This window comes from Mus musculus, chromosome 13 (assembly GCF_000001635.26).
Source record: "Mus musculus strain C57BL/6J chromosome 13, GRCm38.p6 C57BL/6J".
Lineage (NCBI taxonomy): Eukaryota > Metazoa > Chordata > Mammalia > Rodentia > Muridae > Mus > Mus musculus.
In genome coordinates, this window is record NC_000079.6 from 48,027,056 (window position 1) to 48,051,923 (window position 24,868).

General features: G+C 41.9%; 2 long non-coding RNA genes across 5 annotated transcripts in view; one reads left to right on the forward strand and one right to left on the reverse strand.

The window, feature by feature from the left end:
• The first annotated feature begins 1,300 nt into the window (after window positions 1-1,300).
• Window positions 1,301-16,740, forward strand: Gm36101. 4 transcript variants are annotated; one of them, XR_003950709.1, is made up of 8 exons: window positions 1,301-1,502; window positions 1,693-1,923; window positions 2,552-3,494; window positions 4,647-4,899; window positions 5,771-5,918; window positions 7,482-8,061; window positions 11,868-11,982; window positions 15,088-16,740. It is a non-coding gene; the product is annotated as a predicted gene, 36101 (long non-coding RNA). The 4 variants fall into 4 exon arrangements; XR_873363.1 differs by having other exon boundaries at window positions 4,647-5,918; XR_873365.1 differs by having other exon boundaries at window positions 7,482-11,982.
• Window positions 16,741-17,175: 435 nt separating this feature from the next.
• A330033J07Rik (RIKEN cDNA A330033J07 gene) overlaps window positions 17,176-24,868 on the reverse strand; it is a 218,393-nt gene continuing 210,700 nt past the window's right edge. The window contains exons 2-3 of the long non-coding RNA NR_102303.1: window positions 19,147-19,553; window positions 17,176-18,880 (exon numbers count right to left, since the gene is read on the reverse strand). This is a non-coding gene — a long non-coding RNA (RIKEN cDNA A330033J07 gene). The remainder of the gene's footprint in view (window positions 18,881-19,146; window positions 19,554-24,868) is intronic.

Here is a 24,868-nt window from a genome sequence, read left to right on the forward strand (position 1 = left end):
ATCAGCTCCTTGAAATAACTAAGAAATGTCTTCCTGGTGGTAACCTTCTCTACCCAGAGATCAAGTATCAGCGCAGTGCTTGCTCACAAACGCCATTGACTTTGGTCTTCATTAAACGGAAATTGATTTCTCAGAAGAAAACAAAACAAAACAAAACACTTTCTTAATAATTAAATCACACAAAAAATATATCTAGGACTAAACTTACTAAACTTTTAGCTGAATTAAATTCTAATTAAGTAAAAATGTCTATTTATTAAGTTGTAAGTTGGTGACAATCAAGGTATTCCCAGAGTACCTTTGACAGATGGATTTGTATTCATTCCCAAAATATAAAGGATATTTGGTAAGGTTCTTACTATAGCCAGACTGTTGGGGCTTGATTCTCAATTCTAAGGTGTATCAGCTATAAGGCTTTTTAATAATTGTTCAGCCCTAGTTGCTTATGAAATTATAAAGCAATGTCTACATATTACAGGTTAATTAGGACCTCTACCACCTCCACCATCAACACAACCTTTATCTTCATCAAAAGGTGGGGTGGGGGGAGGGAGATACAATCCAGGTACTGACTGAAGAGAATTCAGCCGAAGTGACTGGAATGAATCGGATCAGGCAAGGACACAGAGCCGCCAGTGGTTTCCTTCGGAACATCTGTCCTTGCATCCCCTCTTCGATATCAAAGTTGAATAAAAACTGATATAAAAACACCAGTCAAGTAGTGCTGACCTTTCTCACTGGGGTAGGTCACAGCCAAGGTGTATCTTCCAGCCTCTCCTGTCCCTAGCTTGCTCAGGAATGCAGCAGAGACAGGAGGACAGACAGACTCTAGGCTGTGTCTGAAGCACTCGCCCTCAGCCCTCGCTACAGACGCTCCTACATGCTTTCCTTTGCTTTCCTTGCTGCCTACGCTCCTGGCCATCTGTTACCATGGCCTTGTGCCAGCTTGTAGGAGAGTCGACTGGCTTTGCCAAAACCCAGGGGCCAAGAAAAGGCTTTAGACAAGAAGCCCTTACAAAACTCATACAGATGCCCAAAGACAGCTCTGGATTGCTTTCATCTTCACACAGCAATGCTGAGAGTGATTTTTTTTTTCCCTTCCTTGCTGCATGTCATTTTGATTCACCTGTTGATTTAGTTAGTTGGGTCTCTAATCTAAATCCCGAAGTCAGGAGAAAGAAAAAAAAAAAAAAAAAAAGAACCTATGAACCATGTGTAGACACCTGTAGCTGCCAAACAGACAGGTGGTGTTATTGCCTGCTTCTTGGCAGCCATGCTGGGAAACTGGGCTCTCCATCAATCCACTGCTAGTGAGGCCCTCTCCTTCCCACAGTTCCCCTTTTAACAAGGTGAGTGCCCCCCTTCTTTCCCCAGTCCTTATCCTACTGTAAGACTTACAGAAACTTCCCTTGTTTGGTCCTGTCCACGCTAATTAAAATGGGAAATGTTAAAATCCATCCAAGTAAGAGATAAGACACACACAAAGAAGGATTCCAAATGAGGTAAGTGCTTTGACGAACTATTTTTTTTTTTTTTATCTAAAACTGGAATAGCAGGACAGTGGATGTTGTATAACTTTGCAGCGTGCAGATCCAGTGGCCTAAAAGCCCACTGGAAGGTATTAGGTCAAAAACCTTCACCCAAACGACTGAGAGGATTTTCCGTTTATATTCCCTTTGATTGGCTTTAAAGTAGTAAAATGAACTCAGATATCGAGAATGTGTGGGGAAAACTGAGTGCTGGACACACACGTGGGAGAATTCCAGTGAGGGACAGACACAAGCGTGCCACCAAGAGAACCTGGGCATCAGAGATCAGACAGGCCCTGACTGTGAGAAGTTTGGCTTTTCAGAAATGTCCACTGTCCACTCGTCAAACAACCACAAGCCACTCATGTACCCGATGCCAGGCGCCCGGTGAAAGGTCAGTGACTGAAACACAAATCAGCCAGCGGGTCTTCATCAGGAACTCAGTATCTGCCCACTAGGGGACATGTGACCTCATACACTTAAGCAAAGTAGGTAGACCAGAGATGTACGCCAGCATCATGAGGGATTGCCAGGTGACAGACATGTGCCCAATACTTCTAAGGAGACCTCAAAGGAAGATTCGTCTGCTGTTCAGCTCTTACGAGTATATAATAATTGTACAAAATAGTGGGTTTAATTTTGACACTTTCATTCAGAGAGAGAGAGAGAGAGAGAGAGAGAGTACTTTGATCATTTTAACTTTGTTATCTCCTCTCCCTCCCTTAATCCATTCCTCTTTGCTAACAGTTTCTCATACACATCTTTTCTTTCTTTCTTTCTCTTTCATTCTTTCTTTCTTTTTCTTTTCTTTTTTTTTTTTTTTTTTTTTTTTTTTTTTTGTCAACATTCTACAGATGACAGAACCGAGAAATTTGTTTTTCCCAGAGTCCAGCTCATTTTGCTTAACACGATGCTCTCCGGTCCCATGCATTTTCCACAAAAGGCATAATTTTATTCTCCTTTGCGGCCAACTACAACTCCAATGTTTAAATCTGTCACTTTTTTTATCACTTATCTATCAGGGAGACCCTAGGCTGACTCCGTGACATGGCTACTGAACAGTGCCAGGGGAAGCAGCTGTGTTGTTTGCAAATGTCTCTGGTGTGTGGTGACTTTGATGTCTTCAGGTGTGTATACCCCAGAGTGGTTTGGCTAGACCATATGGAGATGCTATTTTTACTTTTTTTTTTTTTTTGAGAAAAGTTATTTCTATAGCTGGAGCTATAGAACTTTTATAACACTCTCTCAAGACAAGATGCTCAAAGACAGGCTTTGTGCTGGATGTAAATTCACACAGCACCAGAGCCATAAGTCACAGATCTTCCCTACCAGGTCAGATGAATCTCAAAGCTGTTTGCTATTTCAATATTGGAAAAACTTTTGTAGGTTACATTTTTTAAAAGTCTATAAAATGGGGAAGGGTTATTTGATTATCAGAGCGAATTTTGCTGTTGTTGTTGTTGTTGTTGTTGTTGTTGTTGTTGTTGTTGTTTTTTAAGAGGCAACAGGAATCAAAACAGGAAGCACGGGAAAAGCGGTTGGTCCTGCAGAAATCAAGGGTGAGAATTATTATTTACTTCCATCAGAACTTCTCTTTACTCAACAGACAAAAGGCAAGGCTTTGTTTCACATGCAAGGAACGTTGGACAAGCGGAAGTTCACCCATTTCAGAGATGCAGTTTGCATCGTGGTATCATGGCAGCACAAGAGGTGTTGTGCTGAATGGTTGTAGGGAGTCTGTCTGTCCATCTTTCAGGCGAGAAGAAGGATGAAGCTCTGAACCCTGGCCAGCCTTGCCCGCCCCTCCAAATCTGCTAAGACGATGCTCTTCACTAGAAAAATCCCTCCACACTGGCATGCCTCACTGTTCACAGTAAGGAGAGGATTAAACATGGAAGAGAAGGCAGGTGTTGAGTACCGCACCAGCTTGTCAAGAAACAAAGGAGACGACATGAGGTCCCTAAGGTCTGTCCTGCAGATGCCACAACTGCTGTGCACTCTCCTGAGTAACCCAAGCCACTTCCTGACACTCTGCCTAAGGGTGGCACCCTTTTGAAAACATGCCCAGTACCAGTGTGCAAAAGGGCCACATAGAAGTTAAGGGTGAGGACCTAAGAGAAAAGGGGGACAAAAGAAAAGGTAATTGCCAGTGGCCAGGAATACAAAAGTTCTAAACGCGGTACCTAACTTGGTCATTGCTTTTCTTTACAAGGCATCCACTGGGATCGCCATTCCACGTCTGGCCCAGGAAGCCAGTAGATCAAGAAGTTCTCAGGCTTCCTTCCAACTCCCAGTGACTCAAAAATCTTGAACCAAGATGTTCCATCCACAATCTCCACCCACAGCACTAATGGTTTCTCCACCAGTCCTTCCACCAAGGAGACTTACCAATGCACATGGGAAGTCTTCAGCAGACTAAAAATCCTCTTAGGATCAAATGTTAGCTTTTCCTTTTCTATTATTTATAACATTTGAGTTAACATCCCATTGATAAGGGTCTTATTTGAAGATTACAGCCTTTTTCTTTTTCAGGAGCAAAAGGATAATGTGCTCCTAAAATTATCAAAGTGCGCTTTCTTTCTGTTACTGCCTGGTACTGTTCATACTGCTATTTCAGAAGTAAAATAAACATACCATTTTTTTTCTCTCTAAAAGAGTCCAAAAAGACTTACAGCCTTGGATTTTATTTGAGTCAACACACAGAATTACTCAACAATCACAATTAAATGGGAGGAGGGCAGCAGTGGGAGAGGTGGGTTTTTTTTTTTCTTTTTGAGTGTGTGTCAAGTCACGTATATCTATGCATCATCCACAAATATATACGTATGTTTTCCCTGATGTACGATCTCAGTAAAATATCAGAGAGAAAAAAAAAATGTCAGACATACGTAGCATAGCAATCAAGGGCTAATGAAGATCCAGGTATTAAATCAATTAAGAAGTATCAAAAGCCACGTAATCATCAAGGAACAAAATTGGCACCACAATATGTAGCGAGTATGGGAAAGCCTAATTTACTAAACATACCCTGCAGTCACATAATTGCATGTAATTTTACCAGCATAATTAACTAATTTAATTACCACTTCTCAAGTGCATCAATTATTGACATTACAGAGTTTTCAGACAGCAGAATTACTGTGTGGTGCCATCCAGAGAATGCGAAATGCTGTGTGTGCCTGCTCTTTCTCTCCTACTCAACTACTGAAGAAGCGCACGTGAACTTGGAGGTGGGAAGAAATTCCAGTCGTGGGTTGCTCAGTTGGTGGGCAGATTTCAAGGATGGAGAACCCGCACTGCGTGTCTGGCTGGAGGCAGAGAGGAGAGGAAGCTCCCAGAGACCCTGTGCCTCAACACGGTGTGGGAAAAGGTAGGTGAAGCACGGCCAGGAAAAGAAAGAACAGCTGAAAAGGGTGAGATGGGAAGGAGAGAACCAACTCCCGGAAGTGGGCTGCTTGCCTCCAAGCGCATGCTCACATTCGTACCCGTCCAGAAAAATAAGTGTGAATAAACATTTGATGGAAGGGCAGAAGAATACTTTTGAGAGTCGGATTTTCTGTTTGACGTTTGTAGTTATGCAAAGAAAATGTCGCTGGGGCATTTTAGTATAAGGGGCCATCCTACCAAAGGATTGGAGCCTCAGTGATTGGAGGGTCTACTTCTAGAAGGATTCCCATTCCCAGGCTTTTCAAAATGGCATCATTAGTGGAGACATCTCATCATGTTCTAAAATCTATGAAGAGAAAGGACTGAAATCCTAGGAGCTCTTGTGTGGCTTTGTGTCTCTGTTGAGGTGATGCCCCGCTGGTGGCCTTTGGCCTGTGCCTCACCCACCACCCTGTATTGTGTATTGGAGGGAGTTGGGGGAGGGTGACTGTGGCGAGGGTGAATCATGACATGGTGAGCATACACGGAGGGGGATTTTAATGAGACAGCATAGCGCTGAAATAATGTATATGCTATTGACATGTCTGTCTTACATTAGATACCTTTTTCTTTGAATTAAAAGTAATATGATGCAGTCTATTATCACTCTTAAAAGAAAAGGCAAACTTTCATACGTAGGAATTTATTCATTAGATTATCATGTGTGTGAGAAAGAATGTCTGTATATGTGCCTCGTGTGGGTGCATTTGGGTGTGTCTATGTGTGTGTAGACATGTGGATTTGTGTGCAAGTGGAGATCAGAGGCCAAGTTCAAGTGCTATTCCTCAGATTCTGTCCACCTCTTTTGGAGATAGTCACTCACTGACCTGACGTTGGCCAATCGTCCAAGCCAACTGGCCAGCAAGCCTCCTCCAAATCCTCCTGATTCTGCAACCGGAGCTCTGAGATAGCATGGCCGTGCCACCAGACCCAGCCTCTTTGCAAGAGTTTTAGCAGTCAAATGTGAGTTCTCCTGCTTCCATGGCAAGCCTCAAAAACCCCGAGCTAAGTGACCCAACCCTACTGGAATATTTTAATGAAACAATTTAATATTTAAATAGAGGATATGAGACTAACCATTTAACATGTCTTTCTTATCTTTTAAAAACTTAGATAGCTACTTTGTCTCTGAATTGGAACCTGGATTTTAAGTTCATGATTGCTTTGGCAATTCACCTATAGCAGTGGTTCTAACATTCCTAACGCTGTGACCCTTTAATACACTTCCTCATGTTGAGGTGACCTCTAGCTATAAAATTATTTTTATTGCTACTCCATGACTGTAATCTTGCTACTGTTACAAATCATAATGTAAATATCTGCAATTTCCAATGGTCTTAGGAGACCCCTGTGAAAGGATCACTAAACCCCCAAAGGTTGCCCATCCATAGATTGGGATCCACTGACCTATAGTGTTGCAGGATTTTCCCTGACAAATCACATTAGGGCAGTGGAAGGCTTGTGATTGGACAGGAGAAAGGAGGTAGAGTGAGAAGTTGAGGAGACAGAGAGAGAGGTCTGAGGAGGAGAGGGAGAACCAGAATGGAGGCTGTTGTGTTGTTATCAAAAGGTTAGAATATTTGGGTTAAAGCTTTATCATCATTCGGCTCTAAATTATTGCATTGGCATCTTGTAAATTGTGTTATTATTGATATATACATCTGATTATCTAATTGAGCATTTAGAGTCTTGATTCTTCCAGGTAATAAGGTGTTGAGATGACTAACCAGGGGTGTGTGGAACATTGTGTGAAGGCGAGAGAAACTCGGGGGGCCCCCATCTGAAAGATGGCCCAGTGGGAGCCATGTGGTCTCACAGGGCAGGTGAGTTGGCCGGGCCAAGAGACTGAGCGATTGAGATCACCTGATGCAGGGGCTAGCTCTAGATATTTCTTGAAATTTCTAGATATTTCTGCATTTTTCCAATGGTCTTAGAAGACCCTTGTGAAAGGATTCCTAAGCCCCCAAAGGTTTGCTACCCATAGATTGGGATCCACTGACCTATAGGATTACTTTTGTTGGGACACATAAAAATTTGCATCAGTGCCTAGCAATTGGATGTTTATGGAGTATGGTATGGTGATATGTGCATATTGTGTGTGCCAGCTAGCAGCTCTTAAATCTAGAAATCAAAGGAAATGAGACTATGAATGTAATCTAGTTACATTTTAAAGATCTCGAACTCATTCAGTGAAAGACTCAGGAAGCGTGGTTGCGAATTAATTGGGCAGAATTTTACAAAGAGCCCCTTGCTGTGACTCATACCTGTTCACTGTACACAACAAATTTGTTGGGACCCAAAATTAGAGACCTGGAATTATTACATGAGGCTGAGTGTATGTTATAGTAAAGCTGTCAGATGCTTGATGTCCTCTATGTCAGCCTGTCTTTGCTTTATAATGAGCCCCTCATCAATGGCTCCTATTTCTTTCCATCTGTAATGTGTGGGGACAGGCACTAGTATGAATAGGCATATGTGCATGTAGCTATGTGTACACTTATGTGTCTATGCATGTCACCTCCTTAGCTGACATTCCTTGGCTGCTGTCCATCAACTATTTTGAGACAGGTCTCAAATTGACTGGAGCGTGGTATGTAGGTAAGTAGGCTGAGCTAGTTTGCCACCAAGCCCCAGGGATCCACCTGCCTTTGCCTTCCCGTTGTATCCTATGGAAGAGTCAATGAAATTTGTTCTCTGCAAGAAAAAGCCTTGCTACTCCAGAGTGTCTATTTCTGGGATGTTTCTTAGCTCCAGGTAAGGCTTCTGTCTACAGGAAATCCCTTCTGACCAGACTTTATCTTCCATCCTCAGTTCATTAAAATACACGCAATTCCTCCTTACTTCCTTGTTATACTGCTGATGTTCATTTTATTTCTGTTCTGTGGACCTATGTGGGAAGTTGGTGAAGAACAATACAAGGATGGAGAAGCAAAGAGAGATGTCGTTTTAGTCACCCAGAGCTACATAATTCAAATCAATCCCAAATGGTAAAAGGAAGAAACAAGGGCTGAATGGAAGGACCCAGTAAGTCCTCTTGGAAGAACAAATGCACAGAAGGGATATTTCTATACAGAAGCATTCATAATCTACCCAGGCATTCAGACAGGTATGTAATTAAGTATGGGACCAGAAGACTGTGCTTTAAGAAGCCGGTGGGAGTAGAAATTGCTATTAAGTGGGAAAGTTCCCACGAAAAACTGCTGTTTTAAATCACAAGGGAAGGAAAAGATTTAGCACAAGACTGGAGGAAAAGCTGCAGAAACACTGTCGGAAGGAAGAATGAGCATGTGAGGACAAAGTGTTCTGTAGCCTTGAATCAGTAGAGACCAGGTTCAATGTCAAAAGGATGCTAGAACCAAAGGAGAGGAGGAGAGTGAGCCTTGAGTCCTGAGCCCTGTCTTACTTACTGAGACCCAGGAAATTCATCTTGTCTTTCCAGATATGAAATGAATAAATGTAACGGTTGGGTTCCTATACCTTACCCAGGTCTAAAGAAATCCAATGAGTCCAGACTGAAGTTGGTTATCCTATACACATATGAATGTTTTTTTTTTCAATCTTAAAATTTTAAATTTATTTGTTCAAATCACATAGGAAAGAGGAGTTCACGTGGATTTAATAGGACAAGGGCCAGTTCTGTCCTTGTGGCTACATAGATCCTGAGACTCAAACTCAAGGCATCAAGCAGAACAGCAAGCATCTTTTCCATGAGTCATCTTCCTTTCCCCATCTTCTTTGCCTTTGATTTATAGTGATAGTTTTCGCCAATGCTACTGCCACCTCTGATTACAATATATGTCTCTTCTCTCAGTATATGTTATAGCAAACAAACATCCAAAATAGCTAAATATTTGAGATGGTGTTATGGGGCTCCCTAGAGAAAGTACCTAAACAGAAATCAGTTAGCTCAAGGCTGCCTATGACTGCTTCAGCTGTTTGAACTCTTTCTTTTCTTCCCACAATTCCCAAACAAGTGGCACCTAGTAGTTTCATCTATTGGTGCTATTTTAGCCAAATAGCATAGGATAGATAGCTTATAAACAAGAGATATTTATCTCATGTACCTCAGCAGGTTGGAAAAATCCAAAATAAAGGCACCCATTATCAGGTTCAAAGTCTGGTGAGAGCACCGCCTTTGTTTCCAAGTTAGTGCCTTGGTATTGGGTCCTCAGAGGAAAGAAGCTTGGAATCCTCATGAAGGAGAAGCAATAGAAGGGGACTGGTTAGTTCCTACTAGATCATGGATAGACCCATTAAACTCCTTCAATGAAGACTCTACACTCGTGACTTAGTCAACTCCTAAGGAAAATACCTCTTAATAGCATCACGTATGAGGAGCCATGCACGGGTCACAGTGTCTGCTTCTAAGTTCTCCAACTGCAGCATGAACTTGTGAGAGGAAATGGGTCACTGAGGTGAGATTTGAGATTTCAGGAGCCCACACCAGACCAGTGTCTTTCAGTCTGCCTGAAGATCAGGATGTACCTCTCAACTACTGCCCCAGCATAATACCTATCCAATTCCTACCACAGTGGTAATAGAATAAACCTCTGAAACTGTAAGCAAGCCTCCGGGAAAATGTTTCCTTTTAGAAGTTGCCTTGGTCATGGCACCTCGTCATAGCAGTAATAGTGACTGAGATAGTCCTTAAACTCAAAATCATTTCTATTACCACGCACTTGACTGGAGTCTTCTTGGAGACAGTCTGCTGGCCACCTTGTCATTGTTCCCTGTGAGCACTATGGCATTCTGTTCTTTCTGCCTTTGCTTGGCTTTATGCTAGCATACAGAATGATGAATGCTCAACTGGCATAGTCATTCATCTTTCTCTTTTCCTCCTCCAGACTCCTCTCCTTCCCACCCCCTGTTCCCTCTCTCTCCTCAGTAGTGCCCTTGCTTTCCACCAATATGTCACATATATTCTATCACCTCTCTCTCTTATCCCTCTACACTTCCTTAAGACTTCCTTTCCTTCTCTTATTGTCCCCTTTCTAGTTTTATGACCAATACTCAACCACACCACACATATACACAAAAACTAAGATCTAGGATCCTAATATGAGAGAAAACTTTCTGGTTCTCGAATTAGTGTTTCTTGGTGTTTGCCCAGAGGTGAGCCTAGAAGGACTTAAGATAGATAGTTTTTCTTGTGGAGATTCTTTGTTTGGACTCATATTTGTGGGGCAGAAATATAGTCCAGGCTAAGATGGCACATTTAGGTTGAGTATCAACCCAAAAGACAATATTTACTGACCAGAAAGCATGGCTGTTCTCACCATGACCATCATTTGTTGGGGATTGGTTCTAATGCTTTGTCTTGATTTGGCCCCCAAAATCACATAGGAATCTGCATGTCCAGATGCTGAGGGCCCCCAGTTGGTTTTTGATTGATCAATAAAGAGCTAATGGCTAATGGCTGGGCAGAGTGAAAGAGATGGGACTTTTAGGATTCCTGCACAAGAAGTGCAGGAGAGAAGGAGAAGGGATCCCACCATGACAGAATCACCATGATGGGGAATCAGAGGGATCAGACTTAAAAGCGCACTGATATGTAAGAGTCTGGAAAAGGGACTCCAGGGGCCACTCCCCCAATTAGGTCTGGGGTAACAGAGATCAAATATAGATTTAGAAAGTATTAACTCAGGAATACCAGAGGTGAGTGTGTGCTAGCTGTGGAGAGGTTTGGAAGTGCCCAACCGTTGAGCTAGTAAGGCAGATTAAAAATAATGCTACATGTGGATGTCTTTCATTCGTTAATACAGAACCCTTGGCCAAGCAGACTAACTATTCACCACAACAGATGGCACGCAACATGGTAGGCAAGAACTCACCATTAAAAATTACTTAGAGATTCTCAGATGGAATATACACATACACATGTTGTGATGTAAGATTAGGAGTGGGGGATAATTGGCTTCTTAGCAGGCTACAGATTTTGCCTGAGCCACTTGGGAATTTCTTCCAGCAGTTTGGGACTATACAAACAGTTTGGGCTCAGAGGCACTGGGAGCCCCTGCTGTGCAAAGAGACAGGCTGCTCAGAAGTCCAAGAGAGACAAACAGTAGAAGCTGCCTGCCTCTGGAAACCAGATGAAGAATAGAGATGAATGAAATTTGATTTAATTGTTTTTAAGAATAGAAGGGGGTATAATCATAATAGCTTACGTGGTTTTAAGTATACATGGAATAAAGAAATACAGGCCTTTGATCTCAATGTAGGAAACAAAGTCACACAGATAGAAGGGAGATTGAATGAAAAATAAATGCTTTAAAACCAGGGGAAATACTGGAATTCTTTTGAACGTGGTCTACATGGGAATTCTGGGATTGTTCAGCCTGTTATGACCAATTTAGATCTGGGAAATAGGTTTATACAGTAAGTAGAAGGGAATTTGATAAAAGTTAAATACATAGATGAATAAATAATTGAGGCTTTTGATTTTAAATTATAGGTCAAAGAGCAGAGGATAAGTGGAAAACCCTTATCCCAGACAGATAGTAGAAACTTACATTAATTCAAGTTATATAAAGAGAAGTGGGACATATATACCAACAGATAGATTAATCTCCATAGAAAGGAGAATGTAAGTATACAGATGAATAAATAACTTAGGCCTTGATCTCATATAGGTCAGGGCAGGAGATGGTAGGGAAACACTATCTCAACAGATAATAATATTTGTTTAGATTTTTTAATTGCCTCAAATTGTTTTAATTATCAAATTGCATGTGGTTATGAGTTTGGTGGTTATATTAAAATTCCTCTGGGAGAGAGGTCAAGCTATTAAATTAATCCAATATATACCTTTAATGATTTCCGGTTACTGGACCAAAGATATACTGTTTTGGGAGAGGCTCTGTATTGTTGTTGTTGTTGTTGTTGTTGTTGTTGTTGTTGTTGTTGTTTTGACAGAAAAGGAGAAAAGGCTTTGGATCCCTTCCAGAGTGATATGGATCATATTTGACAGGGGAAGACCCTCTAAAGATCTTGGCTACAGAAAAAAATTCAAAATATTCAAACAGGACAGGTAACTTGATTTGCTGTTTCTTCCACATGGAAATAGTCTTATAAGTGGCTTAGATATAACAAATGTCTCTAGCTAAAACTTCAGCTACAATTAAAAAATAATCCTTAAGATTCTTCATGTCCCAGCCAGGCGTGGTGCTGAACGCCTTTAATCCCAGCACTCGGGAGGCAGAGGCAGGTGGATTTCTGAGTTTGAGACCAGCCTGGTCTACAAAGTGAGTTCCAGGACAGCCAGGGCTACACAGAGAAGCCCTGTCTCGAAAAACCAAAAAAAAAAAAAAAAAGTCTTGTTACAATTGGTTATTGATCAAATTAACTCATAAAAGGATAGTTGTCTTTCACCTGCTCAAGTAAGGAACAAAAATTCATCCTTAACTGATCAGTGCATCTTGCACAACCCATATGAATATCTTAATAGCACTAAAATTTTGGTTGTACTAGTCATGTTTCAGAATTTGCAGCTGTGATGAGATTCATTGGTGGGGACACTGAGGTGACCTGCTATTCCAGCCCCCTGCTTCCTGATGCTGTCCAGAGACTCGCTTCCAGAACAGTTTTAGAAATTGCTGCTGATTCCCAATGGCTCCATTCATCCAGCCTTTCAGACAGATCCAGTCAAAACTTCAGTCAAGCCCTGAGCCTTCTAAGCATCCGGTGACTGGATAACTGATGCTAAAGCTAGATTTCTTAAGTATAACCAATTTCTCTAACTTTCCTATCCCTCCCTGCTCCTTTAAAAAATTTTTCCTTTCCCCTATTCAGCAGGAAGAAGTTGTAGAGAGTTGTCAGCCTGGTCCCTTGGGTTTGGGGATCTGGTTATGGTTATTTTATACATTATAGATAGGTTGTCATTTTAAGGGATAATTTGGAAATGGTCATAATTTTGAACAGGGAGGAAATAAATGGGATGGATTGCTAAATTTTTTGTTTGTTTGTTTGTTTTTGGTTTTTTTTTTGTTTTTTTTTTTTTTTGTTTTTTTTGAGACAGGGTTTCTCTGTATAGCCCTGGCTGTCCTGGAACTCACTTTGTAGACCGGGCTGGCTTCGAACTCAGAAATCTGACTGCCTCTGCTTCCTGAGTGCTAGGATTAAAGGCGTGCGCCACCACACCCGGCTGCTAAATGTATTCTTAAACCAAACTTTGTATAGCCACAATCTTACACTGGTAGAAACCTTTATAATTGATACAAATTGAAGTTTTAATTTTACATTGTACAGAATTTATAGACTGATGCAGATTTAAAGTTTTCATTGGTATAAATTTCTTATACTGATACAAAATTTGAAATTAATATTGTTACACAAAGATAGGCATTGTGACTATGCAGCCCATTTAAGAATACAAGGCTTAGACCCAGTCACTGTTCACAGTCCCCTTCAAGCCCGTTATAGAGAGATTCCCAATGCAAATGGTGACACCTTTGAAAACCCTCTCAAATCCACATCTGTGTTATTATTTAACATGGCAACAATCTCTCAGCTTGTTCAAGTGTAGACATGCCACATCCTTTAAGAAAGACATCTACTTCTTATCCCTGTTTCTTTTGTGGGACAGGCCAAGCTGCCATTCATTCCCAATTCCTCATGAACAAAATTTAGATACCAACTTTGCCTTTCCCTTTTTCCTTAGTCCCATACCCAACTGTCATCCATTTTGTCAGGTATTGCTCAACATCTTTGTTCACCACCACCCACTCCTGTTTCTTTGGTAACCTCTAGCCTTGAAGTTCAGCTCTACCACAAAATGTTGGACTGAACTGGTGTATTGTACTGTGACTGGGGTCAAAGTTAACCTATTGTCAACCATTTCTTTATCTTGGTCTAACTTCATACAGCCACAGGCTGGGTTGGCTGGTAACGTCTCTGAAGTCTCAGAATTCACACGTGGTCATTATCCAAAATCCTAGCCTAGTCTATAAGAGCTTGCACGATCTCTTCTTTACCAATTTCTCCAGATACTTGGTGTATATATCAACAGAAAGCCATAGCTCACGTCTAGCCTTAGCTACTCAGTTTCTATGGGAGCTTTAAAATTCATTTCTTTCTCATATCTCTTAATTAAAAAGAAATGACATCAAAAATGTTTTCACCTGTGACTCTCCTGTGCTATGCAAGTCAAAGAATGTATTAGCTACTGGGTACTGAGGCAGGAGCCAACCAGAATGGCCTTGCATCTCTCTGCTTACACCGACAGAAGCCCACAGAAAGTATCAGCCGAGTAAGTGGACAAATGGCTGATAGTGCACTCCCGGCCTGGGATTTCTGAAGAATGCTTTCTGACTCATAGCTCCTCTGTGTCTGGTAGATTTATGCATTGTAGAGTTTTAGCTATTCTTCCATGTGATGCTGACTTATGTCCCCAGCTAAATCGTAACTGGGTTGAGGACAAGGTTTCCACTATGTCCCTTTGAATCCCTGCATATGCATAATGCCTACAGTTAGCAAGGACTTTAAAGCTCTGAGTGACAGCACACAGAGCTTACCATTATCTCTGGCACAATTCTTCAGATCACTAAGGAAGGGAGTGTGTGTGTGTGTGAGAGAGAGAGAGAGAGAGAGAAAGAGAGAGAGAGGGGGGGAGGGACAGGGAGAGGAAGAGGGAGAGGGAGAGGGAGAGGGAGAGGGAGAGGGAGAGGGAGAGGGAGAGGGAGAGGGAGAGGGAGAGGGAGAGGGAGAGGGAGAGGGAGAGGGAGAGAGAGAGAGATTTAATAGGGCTGGAGACCTAGAGTCACTTCTGAATTAATTGGACTCAGAAATCAAGTATTTCACCCTTATTAGCAAGTATTTCCAGATGCATCCTGCTTCTGCTATTAATTTGGGGAAAACGTCTTCCTCTAACAAATCTTCATTCCAGCCATCAAAATGACATCAGGAATACCATCCTAGGACAAATATGTCCCTCATTAAAGGGCTCTACTTGATATGTGCTTCATTTAGCTTCTCTTTTATTCTTAGGCACCTGAAATACTTAATCCTATAGAAACATGAGTGGCTCTTGTGTGTGAACACAGACTTTTTTTTTTTCTTTTTAATTTTAAAATGAATCCATTTGGAATCGACACTTGACCTACTATTCAATTTTTTTTTTTTTTTTTTACTTTTCAAGAATTCAACACTGGCAATATTCGCTGGGCTTGGAGAGCAAGATTAACAACTAGCAATCTATCATCTTATAAACTGGCAGTTCCACACAACTGACTCTTTCCCATTAGCTTCTCCAACACGAGAGGTGCTCCACAGACGGGGAACAATGCACATCTCTTGCCATTGTTAGCAGCTTTTCATCTTGTTGCAGTGGAGGCTGGGAGAGGCTGAAGAGTTAATTTTAATAAGACCAATCAGCTCATCTTGACAATGGAGGGGAAGGAAAGGGGACAGGTAGATGACTGTATGTTTTGACATTGGACCATTAACATGCAAATCACATGCAAAATCATATGCTAACAACTTTGAGCCTTTGTTTGTGGTTGGACACTTTTCTCCCCCAAACGGACTAAAGCTCTGATGCAATTCTACACGGGAAGGCACTTTGTTAGACATCTCATGGGCTCAAAGACAAATAGGAGATGGTCTCTGAACAGTTGTCCTGACCTGTTTGGGAGAGCCAGGATGCCTTTTGATCTCACCTCATTGCCTGTTCCTTCAAAAGAGAGCGTGAAGTGTGGCAGAGAACAGGAGTCTACATAAGGCCCAGTGATTAGGACGAATGAGAGTGTAGGACAGCCTACACAGACAGCGTCCTTCATGTCACCCAGAGACTGCTGCAGAGCTCCCAGGGACGAGCCGCATTAATTATGGACTAATGACGCATTTGCATGCACATTTTTAAAAGCAGTAGTGAACATAGCCCTAGTAATTGAGGATGAGTGAGGTAAGCTGCATTAAAATGCTCTGCTGAATCTCATCTCATCCTTTTTTTTTTAAAGACCTCTGTCACCTTGGCACTCAGCAGCATACATGGGCATCCACGCAGTCTGGAGCTTTATGGTGGCTCTCTATAGATCTGGTCACTTTGGCCACCCACTTGAAACTGGTTTCCCTCTCTGCAACCGCTCACAATCACAAATGCAAGATTCTGTAAGGGGTAAAAATGCAATAGGCTGACTTTTGGCATAAGTAGGGAGATGATATGAAACAGAAGGAATCTTGATGTTAGGAGATAAGAATCACATAATGATACAGCCATTCACAGTCTAGTACAGTCAAGTATGAGTCTGAGTGACTCAGAAATCACAGCCCAAAAGATCAATACGGGAAAAGGACTGGTCTCTATGCATGGAGCCAAGGAGATCTCCAAACCACCGTGATCTCAAAGTACACAGGTGAGCCTCCTCCGAAGAGGGCATAGGCCCAAGTGAAGCCATGCATCCTGGACTCAGGGATTTGGCCAGCCATCACGTGGAAGATAAATGGCTGTGCAGGAAGTCCTTTCTGCAGAATACTTTGGTGTTCTAGGCTGATAAGAAAATTGATGTTGTGCGAATCTTGATGTGTATCCTTCCTCTTTGTCTCTCCGCCCTTTCCTCCCCTCTCCCTCCTCTCCCTCTTTTTTCTCTCTTCCTTCCACACTCATAACTATGCATACTCATAATTTTGGCATCAATGATGCATTTGAAGCAAAGGTGAACGTTGGCCCGTAGCCCATTAGGGCCATAGCTCTCACCCAGACGTCATGCTCCTGTAACTCCTTGAAAGCACAACTTTTAAAAAAATAAAAGCCTTCCTCTTGTGGAATGAAATAAAATATCATTTAAGGAAAGGAAACATAATTGCTCCTCTGTCTTCCCATAACATGGCTGACATCTCAAAGCCAATCTCCCATCCAGACACAGGAACCTGGGTGGACTAAATGTACAGAGTAATGCTTAGTAGGTTTGACTACGGAGAAGTGACTTTAAGAAACAAATGATGTAACCTGGGTGGATTTGGGAGGTGCTGGGGCTATAGTCTAACCTGGAAAAGCTATTTTCTCCAGGTAATGAGGTCTGCTGTCCACAACAGCATCTTATGGAATGGGCTCTGTTCTCCAAGTGCAAAGTCCATCATTACCAAGTCTGGAGAATACAAGCTTTCCCTTCCATTGGCCCTGCTTTTCTTTTAACCTCTCTTCTCTGAGACCATCCAGCCAAATACACTTGAATGGGCTCAAACACAAAAGCTCATTTCCTATAGTCCACACACATGCCTCAAACTCAGTTCATGAAACCCAGCAGAATTTATTTACACGTAGACCTCTGACTCCCACCACACAGTTTCTGATCCAGTTGGCCTGATTTAGGGACCCAAACCTGACATGTCTCACACTCTGCTACACACCCATGAGGATGTTGATTCCTCTACTACCTTTGATAAATGTTGTTCAAATAATTTTGGTTTAAAGTAGAGAAAAACATGCTTTTGATTTTTGTTTTCCTAAGGAAGAATACAGACCAGAGAGAAATAAAACAAAACAAAAAACAGACTCTGAGGCAGGGGGTTGGTTGGCTGTTTTTGTCTGTTTGTTTTGCTTTTTTTTAACAGTCCACAGTTACACCAGCAAGGATGGAGGTGGGGGAATAACAGAGGGGATTTTGTTTCCAGAGGCATAGACTCAGAGCATTTCACTGGCAAGTTGTCATAACCACTGTGACCTTCTCGCACCAGATCTTGGCTCCTAAACCCACTTTCAGGTAGACCAGCTGGGTGAGGAGCAGTTGGGAAATTTCAAACAGGCAGGTCCGAACATTTCTTCTCTACCACCAATTAACTAGCCATGAGTAGCGTGCTCAGCTGTACGGGCCAAGGACGCCATCCACACAAATACACATTGTGTGGCAGATGATGTCAAAACCTCACATTAGACGTACAGGCAGAGTGAGAGAGAGGACAGACAAACTGGGTGTGCATAGTACCCTGTCTCCTGTAACCACACTTCCCCCGGCAGTTTCTCTATATTACATGTTAATCCCCTGTATCTTTTTTTTTTTCTCTACTCTCCACCATAAAATATCACTGAGCCTAGGCTCTATCGCCGTCGTCTTTCACTGGCTTTGGTCAAAGGAATAGTCTAGATTTCTGGACAAAAAAAAATTCTATCTAATGTTTCCTACCCTGCTTCTTTATTCAGATTTATATTTAGAAAAACTGTTGATGAACTGTTTGAGAATCACAGAAGCATGTAGAGGTATGGGGAAATTATAGAACACAGCGCATGCATCATACTGAAAACTTTGGCTTCTCATAAGTCTCTGATTTTAAACCAAGGCTTGGGAAATGAGGAAGGAGAGTGTGAGATTAAGGTATCTAGAAAAGGCAACTCCTATGCCAGTATGTGATGATGCTCTGTGCCTAGAATCCCAATACTGTAGCAGCTGACGCACAGAGGATTATGTGTTCAAGGCCATCCTGGGCTGGATAGTAAGACTCTGTGCACCCCCCCAAAAAAATCAAATGTTAAGTCAAGATCAACCTGATCTCAAAGGGATGGTTGTTTGGCTAGTGTGACTAATCTGCACTTGCTTGTGGGACCCTAGCACACACTCAGAGGATATGTAATGAAACATGTTGGGGAAAGTCACATAGAAGCCTGGCCTAGGGTAGATGACAAGGCTTTGAAGGGGTGCCCCCCCCCCACTGCAATGAGCATTCATGGGAGCATAAGGAGTTAGAAAACTTCCCACACTCCCTCCTAAATCCCCGATACTGTTCGAACAGAGCAACCTGACATCATTATGGCCTCGTAACTCTCAAATTCAAGGCCATCCTGGGCATAACTGGTCCATTCACTCAGTCAGTCTGCTCATGGATTATTCCACCTTGCTTTCCAGCATTCTCAGAAGCTACCACAGTGATGTCTGTAAAGTTGTTCATGGACAAGAAGTCCCAAGAAGCTCTGAAGTGACTCAGTTTCCCTTAGTAACCTGGAGGAGACAGAGTGAGAAAACAGAACATGGTACCTATTAACAGTTAATAAAAGTCCCACCACAGATATAAAAAACTTCAACCCAGAAAAATACAGGTTCAAAAGGAAATACACGCCCGGGGTCACGTCTTTTCACCTCCCAGTGTAGTTTCCATTTCCAGTATAACGCTCCCCTCCCCGTAATGGCTGTGATGCCGCACCCCTTCACAAGTAAGGAGCAAGAGCTGGATGCTTTAGCTATCTATTGTTAATTAAGAATCTAACCCAAAACGCTGGTGCGGTGGATTCTGGGAGCCGTTTCCCACGGGGCTGTCACGGTGTGTTTAACCTAAAGCAGTGATGCCCCTGCTTGCGGCTCTGAAGGTTCCATGGCTGTCTGCTGCATCTTCATTCTGTTTTGGAACATCTCCAATTTCCCCCAGAAACACAGGTGGTCTTTTGAATAAACAGAAGTAACATATTGAGCTCCATAAGCTGTGCGTTGATATGCGTCTCTCTCCTCCGCAGCTGTTGCTCGCACAGTTGGAATAACGCGGAGCCACGAGGTGGCTACTTAGTGAACTGGTGGCTCCTACTCAGGGCGTAAATCCTTAGAAAAGCATCGTCAGGTAAAGGCAGAACAGGAAATCACTCGCCGTACTCCGCGGGGTTCCCGTACACTTTTGCATTATCTGTGGGAGGCAAATGAAAACATGTGTTTAGGAATCCATTGAAGAATTTGATGGTATTCGTCCTCCTTCGGAGGAATCCCAAGCAGAGGGGTTTCATTCTGTGTGAAATAATTGGGCGAGGCGGCCTTGCGCAAGCACCCCCTGTATTTCTGGTGTTTAATGGAACTCAAACAGGGGCTGCAACGGAAACACTTTACTACCTTTCATCTATGAAAGACTAAGCATGGTTTAGGTGTTTGCAGCACTATCTAGAGTCCATTTTACTACGTCACCAGCACCATTATATGAGGATTCAAATCACGCAAGCAGAATCAACAACGGAGCCAGGACAATAATGTTCCTATCACAAAGCAGTGGCAAGGCCCCAGTACAGCAAGCTGGGAATTTCCTTTGCTGTAATTCCTCTCAGAACCTGACGTTCATTATGGAGGCTCAAGAGCTCCACTTACTTAAGTGCATCTTATGATCTGCCGCAACTAACGCAAGGAAGTGTTTGAACAGAACGGCAAGTGTCGTCTCATGGAAGAGGGGGTTGCTGGAGACTTCTCATTGGGAAAAGAAGACATTTTTGATAATACACAAGTATACTTTATTTCAGGAGGTTAATAGTGACGTGGCATCTAAAGTGGGTGTTCTGTTGGAAATGACAGACAACGTAAAATAAAATCTGTGTGCTTCTCAGCACACTCACATAAATGACACAAAAGAAATAGTTAACTAATATACTCTTGCACTTGAAAAGTCAGAGAAGAGCGTTTCCATAAACCAGAAAAACCTCAAAGTGAGAGACATAGTAAAAGTGAGTGATTTCTACAGATCATGGCGCCATGCCTATGTATATTAACTTGTAGATCGATACAGGCATGATGGCGCATGTTTATGTGTTTGCAGAAAGAGACCTTATCAAACATGCCAGGTGGTTTAGCCTGAAAGAGTTTCTTAAACTTGAACTTGAAATCTGAGTTTTGGGTTGAAATTTCAGGGAGTGATTTCCCAATGAGGAACACTCAAAGCATGATGAGCAAAGATGTTTCCCATAGTGAAATGAAAACAGGAAGACCCCAGGCATGTGGGAACCGGGACTGTGGGGGTTAGAATCAGAAGGCTACGGTTAATGGAGCAATATAAATGGATTTTTGGTACATGTGTTTAGTGTCTGAGGATATCAGAAGGAGAGATGGAAATGTTTGCTTGTTCTTTGCTGAACAAGGCAAACACGAGGCTGACACATAAGGACTCTTGGCACTCGCCTTCCTTCTCCCTTGCTGCAGACACAGGCACTAGTACTGCTCTGCTCTACAGTGTTCATACACATGCCACAGCTGAACAACAAAGTTTTAGCCCAAAGGCTTCACTAGATACATGCATATTTGGAAAGATGATAGCTTATGAAACAATAGTAGCAGTTAAAAACTAGTCAATATCTTCAATATGAGAAAAGTAATTATTGGGGGGGGGGAACCTCAAAGGTTTACAAGCAAGCCATCATGAATGGTCACTGTGTTGAAGGATTCGCATTTCAAAATGATTCTTGGAGGCATGGTTGACTTCACAGAAGATGAGAAAGGTCTTCTTGGAAGACCTCAGAGAAATAATGATGAGTGATGCCTGATGTGTAGGTGTTAAAAGTTTCTCAGACTAATATTAGGTGAGAGAGGAGAGGAATTGGGCTAGGGATATACAAAGAATTAGGGGAGGAGCCTCAGCACCAAGGGCTGCAGAGCTGAGGAGCTAAAGTCTGGAAGCACAGAGCAGCCAAAGAAAAGTGAGACAAGGAGAATCGGAAATTGTCAGTAGGGAAACCAGGGAAATGACAGCCCCAGGTAAATCACTTTAAAGTTCAAGTGCAGGGTTTTTTTGTTGTTTGTTTGTTTGTTTTTGGAAATGGATGAAGGTGTTCATTTGAATTATGTTTTTGTGACATTATCTCCAGTGGTAAAGTTGTGAGAAAACCAATATACAGCTGGAGATCGTGTAGATCTGAGTGGTAGGGGGAAAAAAATTAAGTAAAAGAGAACATAAAGCAGTCGATCAAAAAACTGTAAGTAAAAAGAAACGCAAAGTAAGAAGAACTTACTAGAAAAAGTCCAGCAAGGCAATAATCAGGCTGAGCAAATGGACCAAACTCAGAGGGCTAAGGAGAGAGAGCCACCCACCGAGGATTTAGTAAACACATCAGTCCTTAGGAATCGCCATGATTAAGATCAAGTAATCAACCGACAAACAAAATTAGCAAAATCACTGCTATTAACATCAGTATGCATAAATAAGAGACAACAGATTTAGACTCACAAAAACTGCAGATGTTTGATCTGTGGGATACATGTCATGGCTACATGAAATGATTTTTAAATGGAAAATATTCAATATAAGGCGAAACATTCATTAAGAAATTATTGAGAATAGGAAAAAACTCGGAGGAAACAGGCTTTTAGAAATGAAAATCCATCTGTGGAAATCAAAAATTCTATGGATGGATTCGATGCCAGTTTGACACGGTACCCCAAGGACTAGCGAGGCGATGTGTATCCAGAAGTTACTCTCAGTACAGCAGGAAAGACTGAGGGGGGTAACGGAAGAAGGACTAGTGTGGCTCAGCACCGAGACCCTTACAGATCGCTGCCTCCGAAACTTTTTCCACTTGTGACACTTTTTGCCCAAATGAACCCCAAGGGTACAGGCATCCAAAATAGGCACATAAATCAAGTCTCTTGCTTTAAGTCATCAAAAAAGTATATTATAAAACGATCCTTTAGCAGGCACAAAATATTGTCATTTATTAAAGAGGAAAGCAAATTCACACACTAATGAAGTGGATGATCTGATAATCACGTGCAGAGGGGGTGATAGGAAAATATTAAAATTTTTGCTTTCCACAATTAAACCATGATAGGAGCAGAAAAGTTTGTATGAACAGTGAAAACACTGTAGATCCCCCTACACACACACACACACACACACACACACACACACCTTTAGCTATCCTCCTGGAACTTGCTTTGTAGACCAGGCTGGCCTCAAACTCACAAAGATCTACCTGTCTCTGCCTCCTGAGTCCTAGGATTAAAAGCTCCTGCCAACAACAGGCTCAGCACTTACTTTTTAACTGTTTAATAATGTGCAGTAGTCTAAAATTTGAGTTGGGGTGTTTCTGGTGATGCTTATTGGAGATGTATGGCATGACAGCATGCGTTGTGCAAAGTGTGCATGTTGGTGCTCACAACCAAGCATGCAGTATGCATGCTTGTATGTATGATGTGCCACTGCTTTCTTGGCTGTGGATATACAGCATGCACACTTTGCACTCTGCATGCAATCACTACCGTACCGCACTGCCGCATGCTGCCAGGGACACCCCACATTGATTCCACATTTGATTAATTTTTGTTTTGCTTCCCATCATTGCACATTCAGGCGCCTCCTTCTGTTGCCAACACAACATGAGACCCACATTTGGTTAGAGGATCCCAGATGGAGTCACCACACACAAGTTAAGAAGCTCTGATGTTGTATACATGAAAGAAATGGAAGAAGCATTCTATTTGGTCTCACGGAGAAGATGAAAACAAATCACTGATTTGGATATCAGTAAGTACAACTTGTCATAAACAATAAATAAAATAAAATTCTCTAGCATATACATTAGTATAATTACACAATGCCCCTGACACACAGACAGACAGACACACACATACACACAACAATTGACTATATATATATATATAATTGCTCAGTGGGTAGGGTAGAGAGAGAGTGAGTGAGTGAGAGAGAGAGAGAGGGAGAGAGAGAGAGAGAGAGAGAGAGAGAGAGAGAGAGAGAGAATTCAGCCAGAGAAATATAAAGTCGTGAGCTGTTTAGGGTGAAGGTAACAACACATTTTGCTATGGAAGTACACACACTAGAAATCACAGTTGTAAACGAGAACAAAATGGCACACCTAGAAACTGACTGAAAAACTACTTACACATCAAGATTCAAGACAAGTAAATCCAGAAATAAACTACGGACTTGATTACGTGCCTTAGTTATTCCATGCATAGAGAAGGGCATCTGTGTGCTCACCAGTCTCTCTCTACTCTCCTTTCCAAAGTATCATGAACAAAATATATAACTCCAGCATATTCCACAAGAAAAAATGCCCTTGTTGTTTGTATTACTCTGCTCTAGAGACTATAACAAAATACCGGAGGCTAGGTGGCTTAAGTTCAATATCTGGCAAATCAAGTTTCACGAGACAAGGGCTTGAGATTACCTCTGCTGAATCAAATGCACTAAGCTTTAAAGCCCATTGGGTGAAGCCATCTGTCCAATGGTTCCATAAGGGTCTGTCTGCTGGGTTGTATCATTCTGCACACACACACACACCCAAAAAAAAACCAAACAAACAAACAAACAAAAAAAACCAAAGAGGCCTAGCCTTTAAAGGCAAAGTGAAACAAGTTCTCGCCCCAAAACCTTACAGAAGAGAGGCTGGCCTAGAAATCTGTGAATCAAGTTCATCTCTTTCAAGGCAAGCAGATAGTTATGGCAGCCAGCTCTGGCTTACAGACTTACAGAATCTACATTGTCTGCTGATCTTCTTTTATCGGCATCTGTCTTTCTGAGTCTGGATAATGCTTATTAGGATAAGACCATCTTCTTCCATTTCCCTAAGCAGGACAGACTCTCCTTCACTGTAACTGAAAACACTCCATTGTGAGCACCACCTTCTGTCCCCACTCTTCTGTTGATGGGCACAGAGGCCGATTTCTAAGACTTGGCTATTGTGAACCAACCATAAAAGCAGGTGTGCAAAGTGTCTCTAAAATATAAGACACGGGGTATAACAGTAAAGAAAACTTTCTCAAGATTCTGTTGAACAAGATTGTGCAATGCCTATATAATGGGAACTTCAGATCACTCTGAAGGTCACAAGTCACTGTGAGAGCACTATAAACACGGACACTTCATCTGTGATAAACTACCAATGTGATTCAATTCATAAAAATAACAAAGTACAATTTTAGGGATTTGAACAAGTTGAACTAAAACTTGTGAGGAAAAACAACAGAACATCTAAAATTAGCCAGGAAAATTAGCTACAGTTATTAGCAAGTACTGTTTTTAAAAATCTCACTAAAGCATTAGAGTGCTAATATACACATGAACAGACAGATAGGAGAATATGGCAGGTCTAAGAACAGGTCTGAAGATGCACAGAAAATTTCTAAGGTCCCACTTGAATTACTGTGAGTAAAAATAAATAAATAATGAGTGTTTAGAAATAGTTCTCTAACAAGTGGCTAGTCATCTCAACAAAACCAAAACTGGACCTG